The sequence below is a fragment of the Chinchilla lanigera genome, unplaced genomic scaffold, assembly GCF_000276665.1.
Source record: "Chinchilla lanigera isolate Chin_1 unplaced genomic scaffold, ChiLan1.0 scaffold00085, whole genome shotgun sequence".
In the NCBI taxonomy this organism is placed as follows: Eukaryota; Metazoa; Chordata; class Mammalia; order Rodentia; family Chinchillidae; genus Chinchilla; species Chinchilla lanigera.
The window spans coordinates 6,581,015-6,591,326 of record NW_004955486.1 but is presented as its reverse complement, the minus strand read 5'-3'; the positions used below and the strand labels follow the sequence as shown (position 1 = coordinate 6,591,326).

The window sequence follows — 10,312 nt, the reverse complement described above, 5'->3', positions numbered from 1 at the left end:
GCCGTGAAGATGAAACGTGGAGCAGGACGCAGGGTTAGACTCTGCGCTGGAGGGCAGGGGGAGAGGGCCCCACGGGGCCACAGAAGACACGCAAATGTGGGGGGAGGTGCAAAGTGTGAGCAGTGCTTGAACCGAGCAACTCTTTGTATTATTCTGGCAACTCTGAAATAGGTTCAAAATTATATTAAAATTAAGAGTTACACAAAAATCCCATTGAGCTGTGTCACCCCACAGAGGTTCGAGGTGTTCCAGGGTCCCTGGGCCCGCTCTCTGGGTCAGAGATTTGCAAGGACTCATGGTACCCAGAAGAGCTGAAGCACGGCAGCCACAGTTGATCACCGAGATGAGGCAGAGACTAAACTCAGCCAAGGGACAGGGACAGGGCCCTGGGCTGCATCAGGAGGAGCCAGGTATGGCTCCCAGGGGAGCCCAAGGACACCCGTCACCTCTCCCAGCCAGGGACAGCAGGCACGGGGTGTTGGCAACCAGGGCTGGCAATGGTGTCCGGCTTTGCCTGGGAGTCGGTCCCGTGAGTGTGGTTGTGCCCACGAGGCGGACCTTCAGCCCCAGCCCCTGCAGGCTCACAAGGACCCCACGTGCTCCTTGGTCCCTGCCCTGCCTCCTTTACTGGACTGCCCAGGGAGGTCCAAGTGCCCAGGGTCAGGGTCGGGTGGGAGTGGTCCAAACAGGGACATGGAACACACAGAGGGCAACTCGCGCCCGCTTCTGGTCTGCAAAGGTGTGCATTGCTGGTGTCAGGGAGCTGGTTGGCACAAAAGGGGGGTGGGCAAAAGCAGCAGAAACATCCGAAGACCAGCCCTCGGTCAGCACAGCGGTGGTCACGGAGAGGGGGAAGGGAGGGACCCAAGAAGCACACCCAGTGTGAGCGCCAGGTCAGCTCTGGTCAGCACCCCCAGCATGACTATGTCCAGTGACGTCAGACAGGGAGAAGGGAGACCTTCTAAAGAGACAGAGAACAAAGGTCCCCTCCTCCCAGGCCAGCGGGGAAAGAGTACACGGTTCCAGCCCACCTCACACTGGGTTTTATGTCTTCAGCTTTGGGGACAAACTGCTGAGATTTTCGTCTCACACTCAGGGAGCCAGGACCCCATGCTGCACCCGAATCTATATCGGAGAGAGAAATAAGAGGAGCTTTTCCCATAATAAACACACTGCAGCTCGGAGCTGCTTTGGAGGAGGCTGAGAAATCTGGAGGGCATTTAGCCCTTACAGCGTGAAATGTTCTGTTAAATTACTGAAAGGAAAGATTCAGGTTTCTTTGAACCTGAAAGATATAGTAATTACTGAACCAGAACTCACAGCAGGAGATGTTTTATGGAACCTAATTAAAGCTAAGCGGGAGAAGAGAGTCATCACATCTGCAGAAAAGAATCCATCACGGGGAGCTTCTGGGGGCACAGGGGCAGGGGCGGCGCCGAGGTGGCCTGGGGCCTGGCACGTCCCACCACGCGCCCTTTCACACCCTCCTGAGCACAGGCACTGGTGCACACACACATGCTTGCACACAGTGACACACATGTGCACATATATATACACACAGATATGCACATACCTGTGCACATGCCAGAGCTCATACACCCATCACAGGTGCAGACTCCAGAGTGCACGCCATGCCTACACAGCGCCTGTGTGCGGACGCATATGCATATTAATGTGCATGGATAGGTGCACACGTGCACGTATGTGCATAGCTAGACACACATGCATGTACAGGACTGTCCTGCATGCACACACACAGGTGACAGCACTGGACACAGGGGACGTGCCCCACCTTCCAGACCCACCCACAGGACTCCAAGGCATCGCCTGCTACCAGCAGAAAGCCAGCGAAGACACGCAGCTGCTTTTGCTGCACAGGGAGGGCCTCAAGCCCCACGGTACGGGCCACACTGGAGTCCGTATCAGCAGGAAGCAGGAGGAGCTGGGACAAAGCAAAACCCTCCAGCCCGACCAGACAAGAGCAATGGTCTTCACCCGGGTTTTCCAGTAAACCCTGTGCAAGGCAAGGAGGACATGCAGGGCCTTCTTCCTGGAAGTTCCAACCTAAGCTGGCCCGGGGGAGGAGAGAGGGGCAGCGGAAGCGCGGGGCCAGGCAGAGCTGCCCGCCAGCTGCCCACCGCTTCCCGACCAGCCCACAGCCCCCGAGATGCCTGGCAGGTGTGAGGCAGGCCGTGCTGCACTTCCACCGGGCTCAGCAGATAACCCAAGCTCTGGTGACTCCACGGGAAGGACAGAGGAGGGGAATTTTCCTCACAGAGTCCAGCTCCCCCTGGGCCAATGTCAGCCCCAGGACTCTGAGCCCCAGTCTCCTGTAAAAGATGCCAAATCCCAAGGCTCAAGGATGGAAGGAGCCTCTGGAACTTATCTGGTAGGCCTGGCTGGTGGTAGAGCCAGAGAGGAAAGCCCCACATACCAGGACCAGTGCCAACCTATGCCGGCCTGGTCCTCAAAGACGGCAGCATGCTGCAGAGCTGGCTCGTGTGGCTGCAGGTCCCAACACTGGTGCCCAGAGGAAGCAGCCAAGCAAAGGCGTGCGTGAGCCTTCTCCGCACTGGAGTCACCAGGGCCCCACCGATCCTCACGGGGGTGGCCTCGTGCAGGCAGAGATAACTAGGACACGCTGCAGAGGGGACACGGCCATAGGCCACCACCACGCCACCGCTCCTCCGCCCTCTGGTCCCGGGTGCCCCTCCAAAGCAGCTTCCTGTCCCCAGACACCACAGGTTGCATTAAAACAGGTGGGAGGGAATGAGCTGGGGTGGAGGGGGTGGTGGAGGAAAGAAGGAGACTGTGGGGCCCCTGGAGGCTCCCTAGGGGGTGTGCAGGGGCATGCGTAGCACAGTCGCTTGATTCACCAGCTGAGTCTGTTGGGTTTTAGACGTAACATTCCACCCCTTCGCCTCACCTCCAAGAAGCTGTCCTGTGAACCTGAGCCACCTGCACCCGGGCCTCCTGGGTCCTTCGGGATGTGCAGGTTCCCGGCCCATCCACACCTGCAGAATCTGAATGCCCGCACCACCCCAGGAAGCTGCCTGCTTCCAGATGTGCGGTTTCTGAGGATCCCCTGCACTGAATGTTGACAACTTCTTTCCGGCCCTCACTCCCTACTTTGAGCAAAAGAATTCACAGTCTCGTTTCTCCCTTTAGGAAAAGTATCATTTCCCAGAATGAAGAAAATGCAATGCATAAAAATTTGGAATTTTTTTTGCGTTGGAGAAGTGGAGTCAACAAAGCAAAGACAAAAGCCTTCAGCTTACCGCAGAGGGGAGGAGGGACTCGGGGAGCTTGCCTGGGGCTCCAGAGAGGCTCTGGTGACCCATGCTCCTGGGGACTGGGTGGGAGGATGTGGGTGTCACTCTGGGGGTCTCAGGTAAGGACTGGAAAGGCCAGCAGGGCAGGTGGCCCAGGAGGGCAGGGCCCCAAGGAGGAGGGACCAGCACAGGCCCCCCCCTTGTGGGTGATAACTATTGGCAGGGAAGGGCAGCCTGTGTCCTGGGCCAGGAAGGAGGTGACTGGTGACCACTCAGGCAGGGCAGGAAGGGAGGCTGTCCACACCCGGCCAGCAGGCTCCTGGGCCACCCCACTGGCTCTCCAAGGGTGCTGAGGTAAGATCCCCCTGGCTCTGAGCAGGTTTCCCTGGCTTCCCTGGTTGTGAGCACAATCAGGCATCGGATGGCTGTCTGAGAATAATGAGACAAACATGGGTTCAGCAAGGACACCCTTTGGCTCTTTTTCACCAAGGCCCAAAGGCATTTTTATTCCCATGTGTTGGGGGGCCAGGATCTGCTCAGCTCCTTCCCCGCATTTATTCCATGTCTCCAAGACCAGGTGGGAAAGGCGGAGCCGCTCCCCACGCCAGCAAGCACAGGACTGCTCCCCACAGCAGGCGACCTTGACAGGCCCCTCCTCCAGGACTTAACCAGCAGGGGTCTCCACGGGGCCTTGGGGCTTCTGCTTCTCCCCCGGGTCAGAGCTGTACACCTTGTCCCTGGCTGAACAGCGCCTGGAGAGGTATTTGGTGCCCTGGAAGGGGCAGCCTATCTTGAAGCCTGCACCTTTAAATACACTCACCCTCCTCGATCACCAGGAGGGGCCCAGCCAAGACCCCTGCACATCTGGGTTTAGAGAGTGGGGCAGGTCGGGTGCCGATTTACCATGTCCCTTGCAAACTGGAGTGTGGGGCTGGCTCAGGCTCCCCCTGCAAAGGGCAGCCCTGGGGAGAGCGTACTACACACCAGCACGGTCGTACCACCCCACAGAGTCCTGGGGATGCAGGCAAGTGCTGAGCCCACGGCAGAGGAAACGCAGGCCCTTTGCAGATGTCAGAGGAAGACATCTGCTACTGGGTGGCCATGGGTAGACAGTGGCAAGGCGTCGTCCCCAGGGAGTTCTCTGGGTCCAGCTCCCCTCCCAGCTTCGGGAGCCAAGACAGATCCTCAGCAAACAGATGTTGCCCGAGGCTTAGGGTAACTGGGTACAAGGGGACCCAGGTCTCTCTCCAGAAACCAGGTGTCAGCCAGGCCTGGCCAGACAAGGAGGAGAACCTCCCACTCCCCCGCCCCCAAGGACCCTGTGCCTCCAGAGGTCTGGCCCTCAGACACCCAGCTCGGCAGGTCCCAGCCGTGTTCAGGCGCCCGTCTGAGCTCCAGCCTCCAGGAGCAGAGCCAGCAGCGATGCCGGGCCCTACACAGGCTGCAGTCTGTCTGTGTTTGTTCTGCTGCCTGGACAGACGTCTCCAGGCAAACGTCTTTGTCCTGAGCAGCTTCTAAACAAAGCCACCGTCCGGCAAGCCAGGCACATAAAAGCCAAGCCCTGAGGGGGTCCCAAGGGCAGGGCAGGCATGTGCTTTATCACCAAACCAGGGCTCTCAAGAATCGAGGGTAGACAAACAGGTCTAAAAAGAAAACTCTGTCCACGAAAGCCCACAGCCTCATCATTCTCAGCAGCCAATAGGTAGAAACAACCCAGACGCCTATGGGGAGACAAGTGAGTAGCGGGACTGTGGCGTACGCAACGTGGCATATTATTCAGCCATGAGGAGGGAGGAAATTTTGGCACCTGGTACAAAACATGGATGGAGCTTGAAGACATTATCACAAGTGAAAGAAGCCAGTTGTGAAAGACTCTGTGTCTATCAGTAGGAACTGCAGAGACTAAGAAAACCCACGGGATCTGACAGCAGAGCCGGGCGGGAGGAGAAGGGACGGGGTTGGACAGGTGCAGGGATTCTCTCCAGGTGTGAAAACGCCCTGGACCTAGAGCTGGTGGCTGCAGGACACTGTGAATGTAGGAAACACCACTGCTGTGTACATTTCTGTGGATTTCGTCTCATTTTTTAAAAAAGAATTGAGACAAGTTTGTGCCAGAGTGTGCCACACGCCAGACAGGCCAGAAGACCAGGACAGCGGGTGTGAGCGCCGCAGCCCAGGGTGCACGGGCACCTGCCCACCGCCGCCCCTGAGGAAGGGTGGCTGGGGCCCAGCGGCTGCAGACACCCTTGCCACCGCCCAACCCTAACACAACCCTCAAGACTCCGAAACCGAGGAACCTGGAGTCCCCTCCGCTCACCCTCCGTGTACTTCCTCCTACGCGCTGACGCTGTGCTCATTAGGACCCAGATCGGATTTCTAGAGATAATTGCAGCCTGCACATGGCAGGAGACTAACAAGATGGGAACATTTTAGAACAGAAGACATTGGAGCCACGGAGGGGAGTTAGAAGGCGGATCCGAGGCAGCAGGGAGGCTGTCCGAGGCTGCGGCAGCGGCACAGGCTGGGTGACAGGGCCACCTGCGGCAGTGTATGGAGGGGGACACCCAGCACTCCCCCTGGGCCCCACCCTGGCCTCCCTGGGCCTTGCTGCCAACCCAGCAAAGAAGCCATACTCCTGGTATGCACTGGGGAGTCAACGGAGAGAGCAGGGGCTGAGCATGCTGCCCAAAAAGACCTGCCCAACAAGACCTGCCCAGCCCCTGGCACCCAGAACTGTGAATGTCGCTGATCAGAGAAAGTCCTGGCAGATGTGATCTGAAGTGAGACATCTCGAGGTGAGGTCACCCCAGGCTTCCCAGTGGGCCTAAGTCCAGTGACAGGGCCCTCACCACCTTCTGATGAACCGGCTCCAAGCACAGACGCCAGGCCAGAGCAGGAAAGGAGGACCCAGGCCACAGGTGGCTGCTGACCACGTGTGGACAGGCCAGGCTGCAGGAGACAGGAGGCAGCTGGGGACAGCCCAGCCTCTGATACACAAGGCCAGCTGGGCACAGGGCTGCTGCCCCACCTCATCCAGCCTGGGGCCGCACTGCTGAGCCCACAGCCAGGGTCCTGCCTGCAGCAGCTACTAAGAAGTCTAGCTTTTTCTGCTGCTGGGGGGACAAAGAGGCCACCACACCTCAGCCCCTTCAGCCCCTTCCTGCCCACAGCCAGGCTCCAAGTACCCGTGGCCAGAAGACGTGGAGTGCCCCTCAGGAGCCACCCCAGGGCACTCTACGTATCATGCCCAGCCAAGCACTGGGAAGAGTGGGAAGGAGATACAGGAGGTGACACCCACATGACCCAGTCATCAGAGTCACACTCAGCCTCCCCTGATGCCTACGCCCTGCGGACAGACAGGAGTACACCCTGGTCAGCCATCCATCAGCCCTGTGACCTGGGGTAAGTTACATACCCTCTCTGTGCCTTGTTTTCCATATGATTAAGTTAAGTATGATAATACTAACCTACCTGACAGGGTTATTGTGGAGATGAGTTAATATGAGTCAGTCCCAGGCACCTAGTAAGCTATACAGATGTGTGTAAATTGTAAATAAGTAAGCTCTCTATGAGCTCGGCTTCCCCAGTTAGAAAATTAGAAAATTGTCCTGAGGAGTAAATGAAGGAAGTATGGTAACTATTGAGCAAAATTCCTGGACCACAGTCCTCAGTAAAGAGTAGCTAAATCTATCATCACCATCATCATCATCACCATCACTATCACCATCATCACACATCACCAATATCACCATTGTCACCATCACCACACATCACCGCCATCACCATCACCACCATTACCACCACCACCATCACCATCATCACCACCACCATCATCACCATCATCATCACCACCATCATCACCATCATCATCACCATCATCACCATTGTCACCATCATCACACATCACCGCCATCACCATCACCACCATTACCACCACCACCACCACCATCACCATCACCATCATCACCACCACCATCATCACCATCACCATCACCAACATCACCATTGTCACCATCATCACACATCACCACCATCACCATCACCACCATTACCACCACCACCACCACCATCACCATCACCACCATTACCACCACCACCATCATCACCATCACCATCATCACCATCACCATCATCACCATCACCATCACCATCATCACCATCACCACCATTACCACCACCACCACCATCACCATCATCACACATCACCGACATCATCATCACCACTACTACCACCACCACCACCATCACCACCATCATACCTTATCATTATTGCTATCATCATTATAGCCATCACCAGAATCATCACCATCACCACCATAATTATTATCACCATCACCATCATGATCTTCGCCATCCTTGTCATCCCCTTATTCAGATGCAGTGGGGAGAGCGGTGTCTATCATGTGGACCTCACAAGCTTGAAGGAAGGGAAGTGAAATTACAGAAAGCCCATTAATGGATTGTTTTTATTGTTCCTGGTCCCAGAGAAAGCTGAGCCAGATTCTTTCAACGCCTGAGCACAGTCTCTTACCAACAGATTCCGTGCTCATGAATCATGGTTATGAGGGTATTCTCTCTTCAGTATCCAGCTGAAACCCAGAAATCTCACACCTTCACAATCCAGAGGGCACTGCTCCTGTGTCTTTATGGCTTGGGCCCTATCTGTCCCCAAGAGTCTGGCAGACTACTCCTGACTCCACCAGGCTAGAACAAAACCCATCCAAACAAGGAAGCCGTACCCTTAGCTCTTAGCTTTCCTCCACCCCCAGCCCCTGTGAGCTCACACACACAGGCATGCGTGCACGGGCGCATACACACACACACACACACACACACACACGCACAACGAGCTATTTGCGAAGGGATCAATTTGTGAGACAGAAACACTTAGGACAATGACCTAAAACATACCCTCCCCCAAGACATCTTAACGTTTCACCCTCTCTCTCCCCTGCTGCAACCAAATGCCACCGAAGTGCCTGGCTCCTCCCTGGTAAACCTCTCTCATCAGCGAGGCACATTTGGACATCTTCAGCATCACGTGATTCTCCTGAAAATGTCAAGCCTGTCAGGTCAGACGTGTTTCAGAATCCTCAGTTCCTGCTGGAGCCCCTGGTGAGCAGAAAAAGAAAGTGGCCTCCTCCCTCCTCGGGCAGAGGTCAGTGCTTGTCAAGATGCTCAGTGGCTGAGCCATCCCCGCCCCTGCAAGTACATTCTCAGAGCACATTCTCAGATCAGGACAGATGTAAAGAACGAGCCAAGAGTCACAGACCTCCCAGTTCTCCAGAGCATGAGGTACAACGTGGTTATGACAGTCCCACAGAAAAGCGCCCCGCCAAAGAAGCCCTTCCTTCCATCCATCTGCCCGAATATCACCCGTGCATCCTTCTCATTCACACACCCTCCTTTATGCAGCCACCCGTCCATCTTTCCATCCACCCCCCCATCCATGCATTCCTCATCTGTCTTTCCATCCACCCACCCACCCGTCCATCCATGCACCCTTTGTCATCCACCCATGCATCTTTCCCCTTCTGTCCATCCACCCATCCATGCATCCACCCATCTCCTGGATTCACTCACAAGTGATCCTTTCAAAAGTTTTGGATGCAGCCTGGAACCTCCCATAGCACCATGGTCTGTGCAGAGAATCATCCAAGGTTTGTGAATCCATTCTATGTCCTCTGGGACTGAAGCTACAAATGACCCCAGGGAACATTTTTGAATGATGATAAAAACGCAAGCATTTTTAGACCTGAAGCACGGGGACTTTTTACATATCCCAGCACTAAAATGGTTGTTTGGGGTATCCCTCGGGTTTCTCCTCAGCCCAGCTCGTAGAAAACACCAGTGTTTGGGAAAGCCAGATCTGCCTGGGGACCGGTTATGAGGCTGATGCTAAGATCTGCTCCAAGTCCTCCTCCCTCGCTGTAGGGGGGCCCTGCTGACCCCACCTCCACTCCAGTCCCCTCTGGTCCCTCAACACACGGCCCCACCAAGTCCTGGACTTGACGCATTTCTTCCAATAGGCCATCTCCCCTTGTCCTCGAGGCACATGTTGTCCTGAGTCCATCCTCTCCAAACACTGCACAATTAACCGGACTAAATATTTTGACTTCCTCCGTCTCTCTTTCTGCAGCTTTGGACTGACTTCAAGCACCTTTCAGAATTGATTGGCTGTGATGCTGCTCTATTGCGTTATCGATTTCAGTTCCCGTGTAAAACAAGGAGTTTATGTCCACACACAGAACATAAGTGCTACTGTGCTGTCTAAATATTATATCTCGCTGTCACAGTGGGATGGGAAAGCATAAACATACTTTTAATTGACCTCAAGACACTCGTGTCAGTCACGGGCAGCGAGGCTGGATGCTGCTGTCCCCAGGAACTCCATGGCCTCCGGCTGTGCCAGCGCTGGCCACGCCACCTCTGCATGAAGAAGCACAGACATATGGAGTCCTCCCCCGGCTAGAGCCACCTCCCCACTGCATTCTGTGGAGTGTGGGGGACACACGCGTCAGGAGAACGTCCTCCTACTCGACGAAGGCCAGGCAGGTTAGTACCCGCCCACCTAGAAATCACTTTTTCTCTCTCTCGGAATGAACAAGGATTTTAACAAGTGACAGTCAAGCGTGACCAGTCCCACGCAGAGCCCTGCATGACTCTCCATCCATCAAGTTTGCTAAAGTGAGAAAACTTGCTGTCTACTGTCCATTTTCTTCCAGAAAAAAATAAGAGGGGGAGTAAGTTAAAACTAAACAAGAGACTTTTTTTCAACTTTAAATCTGTAAAACTAGAAATCAGCAAACTCTTTCTTAAAGGACCAGGTGTAAATATTTCAGATTTTGTGAACTCTGGTCTCCGTGAAAACTTCTCCCCTCTACCAAGGTAGCCATAGCCTATATGGAAATGAGCAGGTGTGGCTGTGTTGCAATAAAACTTTATTTATAAAAGCAAGCACAGCCAGGTGCATGCCTGTCAACCCAGCACTTTCAGAGGCTCAGGTAGGAGGAGGACCACAAGTTTGAGCCCAGCCTGGG

The 10,312-nt window shown here is 55.1% G+C and overlaps 1 long non-coding RNA gene across 1 annotated transcript; it reads right to left on the bottom strand.

Moving 5' to 3' along the window:
* Positions 1 to 8,303: 8,303 nt before the first annotated feature.
* On the bottom strand, positions 8,304 to 9,681 carry LOC106146591. Its single transcript, XR_001231096.1, has 3 exons — positions 9,593 to 9,681; positions 8,856 to 8,968; positions 8,304 to 8,384 (listed from the first exon to the last, which is right to left on the bottom strand). It is a non-coding gene; the product is annotated as an uncharacterized LOC106146591 (long non-coding RNA).
* Positions 9,682 to 10,312: the final 631 nt, after the last annotated feature.